Source organism: Periplaneta americana, chromosome 9 (assembly GCF_040183065.1).
Source record: "Periplaneta americana isolate PAMFEO1 chromosome 9, P.americana_PAMFEO1_priV1, whole genome shotgun sequence".
Classification (NCBI taxonomy): domain Eukaryota; kingdom Metazoa; phylum Arthropoda; class Insecta; order Blattodea; family Blattidae; genus Periplaneta; species Periplaneta americana.
This window is the reverse complement of record NC_091125.1, coordinates 136,712,113-136,729,224: the sequence shown is the minus strand read 5'-3', so window position 1 is coordinate 136,729,224 and position 17,112 is coordinate 136,712,113.

Below are 17,112 nucleotides of genomic sequence, written 5' to 3'. Positions count from 1 at the left end.
TCTCCTTAAAGGTCTTTTTCCCTCCGGCCTCCAAACTAAGACTCTATATGCATTTCTGGATTCGCCCATACGTGCGACATGCCCTGCCCATCTCAAAAGTCTGGATTTAATGTTCCTAATTATGTCAGGTGAAGAATACAATGCGTGCAGTTCTGTGTTGTGTAACTTTCTCCATTCTCCTGTAACTTCATCCCTCGTAGCCCCAAATATTTTCCTAAGCACCTTATTCTCAAACACCCTTAACCAATGTTCCTCTCTCAAAGTGAGAGTCCAAGTTTCACAACCATAAAGAACAACCGGTAATATAACTGTTTTATAAATTCTAACTTTCAAATTTTTTGACAGCAGAGTGGATGATAAAAGTTTCTCAACCGAATAATAACACGCATTTCCCATATTTATTCTGTGTTTAATTTCCTCCCGACTATCATTTATATGTGTTACTGTTGCACCAAGATATTTGAACTTCTCCACCTCTTCAAAAGATAAATTTCCAATTTTTATATTTCCATTTCGTACAATATTCCCGTCACGAGACATAATCATATACTTTGTCTTTTCGGGATTTACTTCCAAACCTATCTCTTTACTTGCTTCCAGTAAAATTCCCGTGTTTTCCCTAATCGTTTGTGGATTTTCTCCTAACATATTCACATCATCCGCATAGACAAGCAGCTGATGTAACCCGTTCAATTCCAAACCTTCTCTGTTATCCTGGACTTTCCTAATGGCATACTCTAGAGCAAAGTTAAAAAGTAAAGGTGATAGTGCATCTCCTTGCTTTAGCCCACTTTAATTCAATATTTATTTTACAAAAATAAAAGAAATTGGCTAGTTCATTAAAATTCCTACAATTTTTTTGAAGTTTTCGTGCATAAGATAAAGTGACGCAAGAAGCGGTAAAGATCCGCGACCGAAAATTGTTGACCACGGCCTGCAAGTAACTCGCTACTGCATTTCATGCAGGGAAATATTTTCTTCAAGGGGAAATTTGCGTGACAGTATGACGCGTGACTCTTGTTATCGTGGTCTTGCGTTTCGAGGTTACTGCATGTTTGTCGTCAAAAAAACTTTTACTGTACTTCTATCTGTGCATGGTTCGACACGGCGTTTATTTGAACGGGATAACAGAATACTAATAAAAGACCAACATAATCGGATCATATGCTTGACACGTTTGCAACTGTTCAGTTACCATGTTAACCAGTGACATTCCTGGTTGTAGAATGTTCTTGAACTATCCTTCATAGGACATAAATAACTGAAATCATCTAATGTGCACTCAATACGGAGATAAATTTCTATTTTCTTCTTATTACTAAGATGCTCCGAAGCACATATGGAGTTTCAGGGTAGTAATTCTGGGTTTCCATATGGCGAAGAATCGGTAGAACGGAGAAAAATTTTCTCTGGCACCGGGAATCGAACCCGGGTTTCCAGCTTTACGTGCTGGCGCTTTATCCACTAACAAGAAGAGGAGACGCTCTATATTTCACCGAATGGAATAAGATTGTGTGAGATGAAAGTACAAGACGTACTGTTTAAAGTCATACCTGGTATGGGTGTCCAATGACCCCTCGTTTTGAAAATATTGGCTATTGTTTGTGACATACTTCCGTTAGGTGCTTTATAGGGAAGCATTAGACTGTGTAACAGCATAGCCCATATGGTTGGATGCTGAGTTGTTATCCAGACAACCTAAGTTCGAATCTTAACTGGTCCTATATTTTTTTTCTTTTAATAATGGTTAATATTGTGATCACAGTTATCTATTTACATACAGTATATCATATTTCTCAATGTATTGAAAGCTTCATCATGTTTTAAACAAATTATAATTAACTAACATTGTATTGTAAAGGATAAACAATGAAATATTACTCATGTAGGCAGGTAAGATGTGTCACTGGTGACTGTTCTGTTTCTGTAGCAGCTATTCCACTTCATTTTGTACCAGATTCATTATGATAAATGTTATAAAAACACACAAAACACACATATTTCCTGCACCATGCACAGCAAATGAAAGAAGGCTGTCCACAGTCACACACATTTTTCCACACTTCTACTGCGAAACAGATATCATTCACAAACACTTCTCATTCGTTTATTAATTTTGATGCATACCACGCATATTTCAACATGGCTTTGAATACAGGAGCTGACAACTGAAACTGAATAAAATAATAATAATAATAATAATAATAATAATAATAATAATAATAATAATAATAATAAAATAATAATAATAATAATAGTAATATCAAGCTTTAAAAAATGAGAAGGCATTAGGATTCGAACTCAGGTTGGCTGGATGACAACTCAGCATCCAACCATATGAGCTACGCCGTTACACAGTCTAATGCTTTCCTATTAGACACCTAACAGAAGTATGTCACAAACAATACCTAATATTTTCAAAACGAGGGGTCATTGGCCACCCATACCAGGTATGACTTTAAACAGTACGTCTTGTACTTTCATATCACAAAATCTTATTCCATTCGGTGATATACAGAGCGTGTCCTCTCCTTGTAAGCCACGCCGCCTTCAAGTTCCGATGGCGGATTGAATCCCTCTCATTTTTAAGTTCTACCTACTGTGTCCCCTTTTGTTGGCCTACCCTCGTGTACTATGTCACAGTTTGTGTGACATTAGACACGATGTCCAACCACAAGTACAGAGGTGCACTCATTACGAGTGACTAAGTGGCCGGGGTCCGACGGAACATGGCGCCGTCTTGATTCACAAAATGATTACTTACGCCTTATCATATTACTATGATGTACCGATGTACCTATGGAGTTTCGGTACAGTAATTCCGCGTTTCCATATGGTGAAGAATCGTTAGAAGTGATACAAATTCTCTCCGGCATTTTTTCGTTGCATACTAAAGATATGTAAATGTAATCCCATTAAAGTAAGACACAATACTTAGGATGTGTATTGTACAGTTTTAGTAGACGTAATATGCACCTATTTATACGGCTTTACTCGTCTTCGTCTGCGGGACTGGTGTTCGTCCCTTGTCATGTTTCGTCTTACGTCGTCTCAGAGGTGGCCCTGTGCCATGCTTATCACAACCAAGGAGGCCTGTCCAATATTGATCAAAAGTTTAGATCCTTCCCTATATCGCATTGGGTTGTAAGTCGGTATGAAAAGGGTATAGGTATATAACAAAGAAAGAAAATAATAATAATAATAATAATAATAATAATAATAATAGTAATAGTAATAGTAATAGTAATAGTAATAGTAATAATAATAATAATAATAATAATAATAATAATAATAATAATGGGTTTATTTAACCTGACAGTTAAGGCCGTACGGCCTTCTCTTACACTTAACCAGGATTAAAACTTGCTTACTTACTTATATCCTTACTTACTTACTTACTTACTTACTGGCTTGTAAAGAACCGGAGGTTCATTGCCGCCCTCACATAAGCCCGCCTTTGGTCCCTATCCTGAGCAAGATTAATCCAGTCTTTATCATCATATCTCACCTCCCTCAAATCCATTTTAATATTATCTTCCCATCTACGTCTCGGCCTTCCCAAAGGTCTTTTCCCCTCTGCCCTCCCAACTAACACTATATGCATTTCTGGATTCGCCCATACGTTGCTACATGCCCTGCCATCTCAAACGTCTGGATTTAATGTTCCTAATTATGTCAGGTGAAGAATACAACGCCGCTTAATTGTCATGATGTTAGCAGCTTTTTGGCAAACAGAACTAGTGGAGAATTGCGGAATATTACATCTTGAAAATGCATTTTGTGTAACTGCTATAGGTCGATTTCATACTGACGGACAGACTGATGTTTTGAAGACAGAAATACATTCCTCCCCTTCTACAAAAAAAAAAATACTGCAACATGAACCATGATGGAAGTTTTATATCTAAATCCGTCACATGGATATGAATGTGACAGCCATGTGGGTTTTTAGCCTGCAGTTGAATTTCTCGCTTGGTTAAACCTTTCGATGCTTTATATGCGTACTGCAATTTTTTGCTGTTTGCTAATGCTACTGTTACCATGGTGTTGCTTATTGAGGATTGAAGGATTTTTAATGTACTGTATATAAAGAAAATTATCATTCATCTTAAATACAAAGCCATGGTTTACGTTTTAATTCGAATTTATTTTGAAAAAAATAATCACTGTAATTGAATCGCAGATTTTTTCTTTAGTAGATGCATTTTATTGAGTGAGAATGCTTACTAAAGGATTCTTATCACTCGTATCGTAAAATTCTGCTGATTAGGAGGTGCATTTTTTGGGCTACAAATTCCATGAATTTGGTTTCCGTTCACGGCAGGAAACTGGATAATTCTACTCATATAAGAACTAGTGTTTCCCTTTTGTCTTGTAGTTGTCCGATGTTGTCTCAAAGCTGTGTCCATTTGTCATGGTGACCACATGGCAATGGAGTTTCTCTATTTCTGATTGACTAGTTTCATTTGACATTTTCACAGTAGCCATAGCAACGTCAAACTCTACTTAGGATAAAACCATCATATCAATAACGAAAATACTGTAATCAAGATATTGACAACTGATAAACACAGGACATCTCATTGACAAAGGACAAAAGTGGAACATTTCATTGACAACGGATAAACACGGGAAATCTAATTGACAACGTACAGCCGCATGATATCTTATTAATAACGGACGTTCACAGGATGTGAAATTGACAGAGTACAAATATAGTAAGTGAAATTGACAGACGACAAACACAAGACGTGAAATGGTCAGAGTACAAACACAGGTTGTAAAATTGACACAGGATGTGACAGAGGACAAACGAAGACTGTGACATAGACAGAGGACAAACGGAAGATGTGAAATTAACAGACGACAAACACTAGACGTGAAATGGACAAAGAACAAACACAGTATGTGAAATTTACAGAGAATAAACACAGGTTGTAAAATTGACAGAGGACAAACACAGGATATGACATAGACAGAGGACAAACAGAGGATGTGAAATTAACAGACGACAAACACAAGACGTGAAATGGATAGAGAACAAACACAGTATGTGAAATTGACATAGGACAAGCACAGGTTGTAAAATTGACAAAGGACAAACAGGATGTGACATGGACAGAGGACAAACAGAGGATGTGAAATTAACAGACGACAAACTCAAGACGTGAAATGGACAGAGGACAAACGCAGGATATGTCATCAACAGAGGACAAACTCAGGATGTGGCATCGACAGAAGACAAACGCAGGATGTGAAATCGACAGAGGACAAACGCAGGGTGTGAAATTGACAGAGAACGAACTCAGGACATGACATCGAAAGAGAATAAACGCAGGACCTGAAATCCACAGAGGACAAACACAGGATATGAAATCGACAGAGGACATACACAAAATCTGAAATCGGTAGAGGACAAACACAGGATGTGAGATCGGTGGAGGACAAACACAGGATATGGGATCGACAGATAACTCAGGATGTGAAATTGACAGGGGACAAACACAAAATATAAAATTGACAGAGAACAAACACAGGATGTGAAATTGACAGAGAACAAACACAGGATGTAAAATTGACACAGGACAAACACAGGATGTAAAATTGACAGTAGACAAACACAGAATGCAGAATTGACAGGGGAAAGTCTCAGGATATAAAATTGACACAGGGCAAACACAGGATATGAAATTGACAGAGGTCATACATAAGATGCAAAATTGACAGGGGAACGTCTTATGATGTAAAATTGACACAGCAAAAACTCAGGATGTAAAATTGACCCTGGACAAACTCAGGATGTAAAATTGACATAGGACAAACTCAGGATGTAAATTGACATAGGACAAACTCAGGATGTAAAATTCACAGTAGACAAACGCAGAAAGCAGAATTGACAGGGGAAAGCCTCAGGATATAAAATTGACACAGGACAAACGCAGGATATGAAATTGACAGAGGTCATACATAAGAAGCAAAATTGACAGGGGAACGTCTTATGATGTAAAATTGACACAGGAAAAACTCAGGATGTAAAATTGACACTGGACAAACTCAGGATGTAAAATTGACATAGGATAAACTCAGGATGTAAAATTGACATAGGACAAACTCAGGATGTAAAATTGACACTGGACAAACTCAGGATGTAAAATTGACATAGGACAAACTCAGGATGTAAAATTGATAGTAGACAAATGCAGAATGCAGAATTGACAGGGAAAAGTCTCAGGATATAAAATTGACACAGGACAAACACAGGATGTGAAATTGACAGAGGTCATACACAAGATGCAAAATTGACAGGGGAACGTCTTATAATGTAAAATTGACACAGGACAAACTCAGGATTTAAAATTGACACAGGACAAACACAGGATGAAAATTGACAGGGGAAAGTCTCAGGATGTAAAATTAACAGGGAACAAACTCAGGATGTAAAATTGGCAGTAGACAATCACAAAATGCGAAATTGACAGGGCAAAGTCTCAGGATGCAAAATTAACAGGGAACAAACTCAGGATGTAAAATTGGCAGTAGACAATCACAAAATGCGAAATTGACAGGGCAAAGTCTCAGGATGCAAAATTAACAGGGAACAAACTCAGGATGTAAAAGTGGCAGTAGACAGTCACAAAATGCGAAATTGACAGGACAAAGTCTCAGGATGTAAAATTAACAGGGAACAAACTCAGGATGTAAAATTGGCAGTAGACAATCACAAAATGCGAAATTGACAGGGGAAAGTCTCAGGATGTAAAATTAACAGGGAACAAACTCAGGATGTAAAATTGGCAGTAGACAATCACAAAATGCGAAATTGACAGGGCAAAGTCTCAGGATGTAAAATTGATGGGGACAAACACAGGATGTTAAATTGGCAGAGGACAAATACAGGATGTGAAATTGACACCGGGAAGACGTAGGATGTCAAACGGACAATGGAAAAAAAACAGAGAATCATATTTACAGTTAAAGAATACAAAATGTGATTTAAACAACCGGATATAGAGAATGTCATTTAAGCAACCGTACACTGTCATTCGAATCTTCGACTTTCCTCACACGCATTGTCTAAGCTGTTTTGTCTTTGTAGTGTGCTGTTTTACAGCCGATGAAGTTCAGAAATAATCGTGAGTTCACTGGATTAAAAGTTAAAGGTCTTTAAAAAACAAGAAATTGCAGGTTATGTAAATCCAGTGTACTTGGTTTTCCAATCCATTTAAATGACCAGGAAATAGGCTTGTAATTGAGTCAGCGTTGTAACGAACTCGGCCAATTAGGTCCGGGCAATAAATGTGAGTGGTAAAGTCGCCCCGAAAGGACAGGAAACTTGTGTGATTAATGGAATACACAACAACACGGCCACCAAGTCCTGGCTGGCCAGACTGTATGGTGCAGTGGAGCCATCTCCCCCCTCACCCCGAACAGGTATTGATTTTTGGGCTCCGAAATCAAGAACCATGGAGAGCGCTTAGTTCATTAGTAACGTGCTACCCCCGTGCGAAGGTCCTATAATGATTCAGATCTCTCTGTACAGACCTCAAGTTTAAAAACTGCAACAGAACCGGCCAATATATTGTACCTATTGTTATCGGTAGATCATTTACATTCTGTTACCGGTATTGTAATTATACTGTAACTATGGATTTAGTGTTCAAATTAAATTACAGATGCTATTAACACAATAATATCACAGTCTAGTATATACAGTCGCGAAGCTCAATACGTAGTAAATATGCAAACATTAGATAGTTGCTCACCACTAGGATCGCTAATATCGCCTCATTACAGGCAATGCAAAATAGAACCGTCACAGTCTATTGTTTCTAGCACCCTCAAAACTCAAGCTTCGTGACTGTATATAGTAGACTGTGGTAATATGGAGGTGTGGTGAAAGTAAACGGCGTGGAGACACGAAATACTAGCAGGAAACCATATAATTGTTGCTTTCTTAGTGAAATATCCTAGCTATACGCCTACATTTTCAGTTTTTAATAATTATAGTTACCACTTGTACATAATAAATTCATAGGACTAATTATATTATTAATTTCCTATTATTCTTTTATTCAAAGAGGGACGTACATCTTCTTCTAGTATATTCATTCATAGTGTTCTGCCCAAGGGCACTCTTTCACTGCAAACCCAGCATTCTCTAGTCTTTCCTATTTTCTGCCTTCCCCTTAGTCTCCGCATATGACTCATGCTATCTTAATGTCTTCTATCTTCTTCTGTCCCGAACTCTTCTCCCGTTCGCCATTCCTTCCAGTGCATCCTTCAGTAAGCAGTTTCTTATCAACCAGTGACCCAACAAATTATTTTTCTTCTCTCTGACCAGTTTCAGCATCATTCTTTCTTCACCCAGTCTTTCCAACACAGCTTCGTTTCTTATTCTGTCTATCCATTTCACGCGCTCCATCCTTTTCCATATCCACAGCTCAAATGTTTCTAGTAGCTTCTCTTCACTTCATCGTAATGTCCATGTTTCTGCCCCCATACAATACTACACTCCACACAAAGCACTTCACTAGTCTCTTCCTTAGTTCTTTCTCCAAAAGTCCGCAGATGATGCTCCTTTTTATATTAAAATCTTCTAGTATAATTTTGCTATAATTCAACTCCCCCCCCCCCCCCAGAATTTATGAGTCCTCTGGAAATAAAAATTGGCATGCTTAATGTTCACTATCTGTACATCACTGAGGAATTTTATTGTTTTTGAAAACCTAAAAGTTTTTTTTTATAAATATGAAAATTTTTCAGCTGGACGCCGTTTATCTCATAACTGAGAAAGTACTTAAAATATTTTAATGAAAATTTGTATGCTTGTATATTTCTGCCATATGATCTGTAGGATCTTTACTGTAGGATCTATGGATTAATTATTTAAGAAAAAATATTTTCACGTGAAATTCAATAATATTTTGCCTTAAAATAAACTCTGTTAAGTTCCTAGATTCCACCACTGTGGAGTAACGTTTAGCATGCCTGATCGTGAAACAAGTGTCATTTATACAGGGTGAGTCATACGTATGTTTGGAAAACGCGTGAGCGTGCTCCTGGATCAAAAATAAGAACAATTCCTTATATGAAAATTTGACGGAAAATGCATGTTTATTGGAGAAATTATCATACTTTGTTTTTGTTCTTTTTTTTTTTTCTTGTCACAAGTACATGTTTGAAAACTTGTCATTTAACGTTTACAAAAGGTGTTCAATGTGTACCCCTCCATCGTTTACACATACCTGAGCACTACGTACACACAACTGGCGAGTTCGCTTAAACACCATGTTGTTATCACGGATCAATTGGCATGCATTTTCAACACGTTGCAATAGCTCCTCTGCATCATTCACTGGTGTTGCATAGACGACAGCCTTCAAGCGACCCCAAAGGTAAAAATGTAATGGAGTGAGGTCGGGTGATTTGGGTGGACCATCGCGTCCAATCAAAACAAAAACAGTGTATTACTGTCTTGTCACTTTGTTGTTTGTAAACAAACGCTGGTACAAATCAAAACAAAAATAACACAATAACATGATCAGATACTTATGAAAACAAAAGTCACTATTGCTCCAAAAAATTAGCATTTTCCGTCAAATTTTCATATATGGAATTTTTGATCCAGGAACACGCTCACACGTTTTCCAAACATACTTATGACTCACCTTGTATTTGTTATTGTTGCTCCAAGATGTTTTAATTTTTGTCTTAAGTTGGAGTTTCGTAAAAAAGCAGTTTTTTTTAATTGATGGGTTGTTAGCTCTTCGCCCAACCCCGAAGCTGGAGGACCACCCCTTATCGGCTTTCCGAGACTGCTTATTCAATATATTCGCAGCTACTCTCCATATCATTATTTACTTTCATGTTGTTTTATGGTCTAGATATTAATGTAATAACTATGTAAACAATTGTATTCAATTAGAATTAGAGTCTGGCTGGGCGGAAGAGAAAGGCTACTGGCCTCAGCTCTGTCAGATGAAATAAATAAATAAATAATAATAATAATAATAATAATAATAATAATAATAATAATAATAATAATTATTATTATTATTATTATTATTATTATTATTATTATTATTATTATATCTGGAGGCCGTCTTTTCTATCCGCAATCTGAGGATACGCCATACCGTGGTGATAGGGACCCACAATATGAAATAATAATAATAATAATAATAATAATAATAATAATAATAATAATAATAATGCTTATGTGAGGGCGGCTATAAATCTCAGAGTTTCTTAAAAGTCATAAATAATAATAATAATAATAATAATAATAATAATAATAATAATAGGGCTTATGTGAGGGCGGCTATAAACCTCCGAGTTTCTTAAAAGTCATAAGAAGTAATAATAATAATAATAATAATAATAATAATAATAATAATAATAATAATAATAATAATAATAATAATAATAATAGGGTTTATGTGAGGGCGGCTATAAAACTCCGAGTTTCTTAAAAGTAATAATAATAATAATAATAATAATAATAATAATAATAATAATAATAATAATACTTACTTACTGGCTTTTAAGGAACCCGGAGGTTCATTGCCGCCCTCACATAAGCCCGCCATTGGTCTCTATCCTGAACAAAATTAATCCATTCTCTATCATCATATCCCACCTCCCTTAAATCAATTTTAATATTATCTTCCCATCTACGTCTCGGCCTCCCTAAAGGTCTTTTTCCCTCTGGCCTCCCAACTAACACTCTATATCCATTTCTGGATTCGCCCATACGTGCTACATGTCCTGCCCATCTCAAACGTCTGGATTTAATGTTCCTAATTATGTCAGGTGAAGAATACAATGCGTGCAGTTCTGTGTTGTGTAACTTTCTCCATTCTCCTGTAACTTCATCCCTCTTAGCACCAAATATTTTCCTAATCACCTTATTCTCAAACACCCTTAACCTATGTTCCTCTCTCAAAGTGAGAGTCCAAGTTTCACAACCATAAAGAACAACCGGTAATATAACTGTTTTATAAATTCTAACTTTCAGATTTTTCGACAGCAGACTGGATGATAAAAGTTTCTCAACCGAATAATAACAGGCATTTCCCATATTTAATCTGTGTTTAATTTCCTCCCGAGTGTCATTTATATTTGTTACTGTTGCTCCCAGATATTAATAATAATAATAATAATAATAATAATAATAATAATAATGCTTATGTGAGGGCGGCTATAAACCTCCAAGTTTCTTAAAAGTCATAAGTAATAATAATAATAATAATAATAATAATAATAATAAATCGTTCGTTCATAGTTTTGCCAAACCAGTTCTGAGAATCGTTGATAAATTGAAATTGTTGGGAATATTTGTGTTTCTGTCGGATATGAATGCCGGAAAAATCGACACAGCTGTTGGATTTGTTATGTTGGCAGACCTGTCTCATAGCAGATTAGAATTTGATCCGCGGGGATTAATGTTAAAATTGGAGATTGTATGTAGATATGAACTGGGTCAGCGCGGTATTGCAGAGTAAATAAACGACTGGATTGTATAGAATTCGGTGGACAGTTTTGAAATACTTGCAACAGTGTACACTGCGGTTTGAGCACAGCGTTAGCCCTGCGTGGAAGACTGTCGTGAACGACGATAACTTTAAATGAAACTAGGAGAGAGTTCTGCCTCCCCGTTCTCCTTAGCGTCTGTGCGTTATATCTCAAGTCAAATTTTGTGTGGAATGTGAATAGCCGTGGAATAAACATAAACGCGAAATTAAAATATGGGGGTTCTACCTCCCTGTTCTTCTGCTTGGCATTAATACGTTAAGGTCTGTATCAAATTTAGTTTCGAATCTGAATAGGCTTGTAATAGACGAAAATACGAAACGAAAATACGGGGATTCTACCTTCCTGTTCTCCCTACAATTTGTCTAGCTTTGTATGGAATACTGACATACTACAAAACGTGAAATGAAACTGGGAATTACGCTCTCCTGTTCCCTTCGCAGCACACTTGGGTCAAACTTGGTTACGATCTTTTATATCACTCTGTCATGAACAGATGACAACATGAAACTGACGTACAGGGTTTCTACCTCTGCATTATATTATGGATGACACTTAAGCTGACGTTAGCATCTCAGATTTTACCTGAATAGGAGATAAAACTGTTCATCTCACCGTTCTCTTCTATTTTGAACGTTTTACCAACAGTAATCTCACTAGAGGTTTTGTTTTATCTAGAGAAAATCAAAACTCGCGTGGGATTTGACTATTACCGATTAGAAAAAAGTATATAAAGATTAGAAGAAATAAAGTACTCTAATACAATAGAATACTGAGTTACTGAAATTCTATTTCACTAACGTTAGCTTCACCAAAACGTATGAATGGAGACGCCTTTTTCAGTTGACTGTCTATGCTGTAAACAAATGACGATCGCACGGCGTGTTTTATAGTACCGTAAAGAATTTGCAGTTTGAAATGTTGGCAAACAAAGAAACAAATACTAGGGTAGAGATAAAAAGAAAAAATGCTAGAGAAGCGATAAAATTAAACAAATGCTAGGGAAGCGATAAAATTAAACAAATGCTAGGGAAGCGATAAAATTAAACAAATGCTAGGGAAGCGATAAAATGAAACAAATGCTAGGGAAGCAATAAAATTGTGTGATAAGCAGCCATGATTGGTTGAAAGACGTTCTTTCGTACCGTTTTATGGTCAAAAGTAGTATGACTTCATCATCATCATCGTCATCGTCGTCCTTGCAGGTATTAGGCCTAATGGCCTGTTACGGTCTCCGTCCATCTTTTCAGGGGGCGTCCCAAAGATCGTCTTCCATGTGGTATATAGAGGAGAATTTGTCTTGGGAGTCTGGAACGGTCCATTCTATTGACATTTTTGTCTATAGTGGTTGAGATGTTCATAAATAGGTGTAATTTTCAATTCTTTTGTAATTAGTTCATTCCTTTTGTGGTCAAGCAAGCTGTAGCCGGCAGTTCTCCTTAGAAATCTCATTTCCGCAGTTGTTAGGCGTTGAACATCTGAGTTTCGGACAGTCCAGGCCTCACTACCATACATGAGGACAGGTCTTGCTAGAACTTTATATGCTTTTAACCTGGTATGTTTTTGAGTTTTCGGTATGACGTAATAAAAGTGTACTAGTCATAAATATTGTGTAGAACATGAACACGTTCCTTTGTAATAGACATAATGCGAGGAAGAAATGTATTGTGATATACCTGCCTGTTCTTCTTGGAGTATATGCGTTACGATTTGATTCGTTCTTATATTCGAAACTGCATGTGAATTTATCGAGAAAAAAAAACGGCGAAATAAAATCTCCTTAGCTTCGAGTCAAACTTCATGTAAGATCTGACCAGGACTGTATTGTAAACGACAAGAGTGCGAAATGAAAGTGTAGGGTCTCTACCTCCCTATCCTCTATGGCATTTATTATAACATCTCAGTCGCGTATCTCATAGAATTCGAATAGCTTTGTGTCGTAATAGACAGTAACACGATGTGAAAATATGGGGGTTCTACCTCCCTGTTCTACTTTGCGTTTTTACGTGACACGTTTATCTCTGAGTTTTGCATTTCGTAGAATGTGAAGAGGTTGCGTTCAATACACGAGAACACGAAATAAAATTATTGCGGTTCCACCTTCGTGTTGTGCCTGATGTACACGTGATACATTAGCTTCTGCTTGTTGATTTTAGTAGAATTTCAATAGGATTGTGTCGTAATAGACGAAAATACGAAATAGAAATATGTGGCTACTGTTTCTCTCTTGTTCGTGGCTTTCATTTCCATCATGGTTTTACTGTATTATAATTTGAATAGGATTACGTAGAAATAGAAATAGATAACACGAAGTGGACGAATGGAGTTCTCAGTGGCTTTCATGAATGTTACGTTACTTGTAGGCCTATTCGTGCTTTCGGTGGAATTTGAAGGGTTCAGAACCATAGTGGGCCAAGCGCCATTTACTAAAACCGTAGAAAAGAAGGGTTAAAATGAAGGTATCACCATAATTCAATGGAAACATATAGCAAGTAATATAAAGTGTACACATTCAAACTAAATGATATGTCAATCTTCATTAAGCTATGGTATTCACTTAACTTTAACCCTTGCTTTCTCCGTTTTTAATAAATGGCGCTTGGCCCACTATGGATCTGAACCCTTCATTTATCTTAATAGGATTGCGTAGAAATAGACGATAACATAGGCAGTATGAGGATTCAATTCAATTCAATTTATTAAGCCATTAGACAAACAGTGATAGGCTTCGTCACAAATACAGAAGGTGAAAAAAAAATAGTAGACTACAAATACAAATAAATTAAAGCAGTAAAGTTTGATTAGAACAATGAAAACACAAAATATTTTGGAACTATAAAAATTAATGAAAACACTTCATTCTTAATGTATTATTTGAAGGGTTCAGAGCCATAGTGGGCCAAATGGCATTTATTAAAAACTGAGAAAGCTAGGGTTAAAGTTAATATGAATATCATAGTTTAATAAAGACTGACATATCATTTAGTTTTAATGTGTATACTTTATATTACTTGCTATATGTTTCCATTGAATTACGGTAATAACTTCATTTTAACCCTTGTTTTCTACGGTTTTAGTAAATGGCGCTTGGCCCACTATGTTCTGAACCCTTCATTTGTAGGTAAATGTAGATAGACAAATTTATATATTAAAAAAACAAATTCATTTGAATATATATTTTAAAAACTTATCTACAGAGTAGAAAGGATTAATTAAAGCCAATTATACAATCTGGTTTTCAAACCATTGGTTGGTAACTTATAATATTGACTGGGAAGCTTATTATATAATCTCATCCCCATGACAGAAAAATTTGTACTAGTCTTACGTAACTACGGTATGGAATATTAATTTGTTCACTATTTCTAATTTCTTGATCATGTATATTGGCTACTAATGAGTAATTGTCTATGTTATGTCGAGTGTGAAGGACTAGGCCGAATATATATATATATAACTGTTAATATCTGTGATTGTATGAAAAGTGGTCGACAATGTTCAAGATAGTTTGAATGACATAGAATTCTAATGGTTTTCTTTTGCAAAATCAAAACACTCCCAATTTTGGTACATTTCCCCAGAAAATTAAGGCATATCGGATTATCGACTGAAAGAACGAAAAGTAGGCACATCTTAAATAATTTTGAGAAACGCAAGTCACTAATTTCTTTAACAGCTATATAACTCTTGATAACTTTGTGCATATATATTCGATATGTTTTTTCCCATGTTAAGCTGGCTCTTTCGGCTCTTATTTAACGTAAAATTGAGATAAAATTACATGGTAATGAAAGATAAAACGAAATTAAGTTAAGGGGATTCTACCTCTCTGTTCTCCTTGTCGTATGTGCGTGACGTGAGAGTTGTAGTTTTTATAAGCTTGCCACCTGATAGGCGATATCATGAAATAACATTTAGAGATAGTACCTTTCCGTTCCTGTTGGCTTTTATGCATGATATCTTAGATACGCTATTCGTAGGATTTGAATGGGATTTCTTAGTAATAGACGATAAAAGGAAGTACAAGTAAGCAAATTCTATCTTTGCGTTCTCCCAGGGGTCTTTGCATAACTCCTTAGTATTTAATTTACGTTGGTGTCTGCATATGATTATATCGTAGTAGACGATAGTGCGAAATAATTTATATTTCCTCATTAACAATTTTTGCGTCTAATAAAATTTTTTGAATAGAATCTAGTGAAGATGGTATCGTAATAGGCAATAATACGAAAATAAATCATTCGTGAGTGTTGGAACTGGATTACTGCAGCTTCATCAAGATTAGAAACACTGGACCCTTCTCTGTTCTCGCCCCCTTCGTATAAATCATTTGTCTAGTGGTGACGTAAAGGTGTTGATAATTTAGGATGTGGACCAGAAACTGTTAGCCTCGGTAGACATTTTGTTAGCCACGGACTGGAACAAAATTGATGGATCATGCTGATACGCTGGAAGAAAGACAAAGGGACGTCTGCCAACTCCAGCAGCAACAAATCTTCAACCAAGAAGAAAAGAAAATTCGGACGTGAAGGTAAACACCTCCTTTCTGCATGATATATGTTGTTTCTATGGCAACGTCTATTGTATTGCTTGCATGAAGTATTGTACTAGACACTGCTTACTTAGTATAACCACAGTTATACAGTCACGAAGCTTGAGTTGTGAGGGTACTAGGAACAGTAGACTGTGCAGGTACTATTTCGCATTGTCTGTGATGAGGCGATAGTGGCGATCCTAGTGGTTAGCAACTATCTATGGATGCATATTTACTACGTATTGAACTTCGTGACTGTCCATAATGCGAAATATGATGAGAAAAATGATGCCATATCAGTTCTTTATTTTGGCACAGATGTGCATGTTAGTATAATTAAATTTTGTCTTCTGCTTGTTTTGTGTTGTGCTTTTGTCATTATGAGTGAATATTTGAGCACATGGTTAGCAAAGCTGTTCTTACCCATCATTGATGATTTTCCACTGAACATGAAAATCTTGTAACACGAGGAATTTAAGTGTTTCATGAAAGGAGCCTTCTTGTGGTGTAAAATTACAATGAAATGAATTGTTTCCAGACGTTTCATAAATACTCTTCCAAAAGTTACAGAACTATTTCAAATAATGACGTGAATTTGTTAGGAGAAAATCCACAAACGATTAGGGAAAATACGGGAATTTTACTTGAAGCAAGTAAAGAGATAGGTTTGGAAGTAAATCCCGAAAAGACAAAGTATATGATTATGTCTCGTGACCACAATATTGTACGAAATGCAAATGTAAAAATTGGAGATTCATCCTTTGCAGAGCTGGAAAAATTCAAATATCTGGGAGCAACAGTAACAAATGAAGAGTCCACTGCAAGAATGGTGGATGTCACTTTCTTGTCGAAAATGAACCAAGACTGTCAATGCATAGCTTAAGGCATATAGAATGTACATACAGAGTTATATAGCATTAACACTGATAGTCATTGTCCAGTAATGATCAGAAAATCACAGTTAATCTTTGAGCGCTAAACATTTCAAACTTTCAATTGCTTCTCCTACAAACTATATTGCAAATGACATCCATCATTCTTGCCGT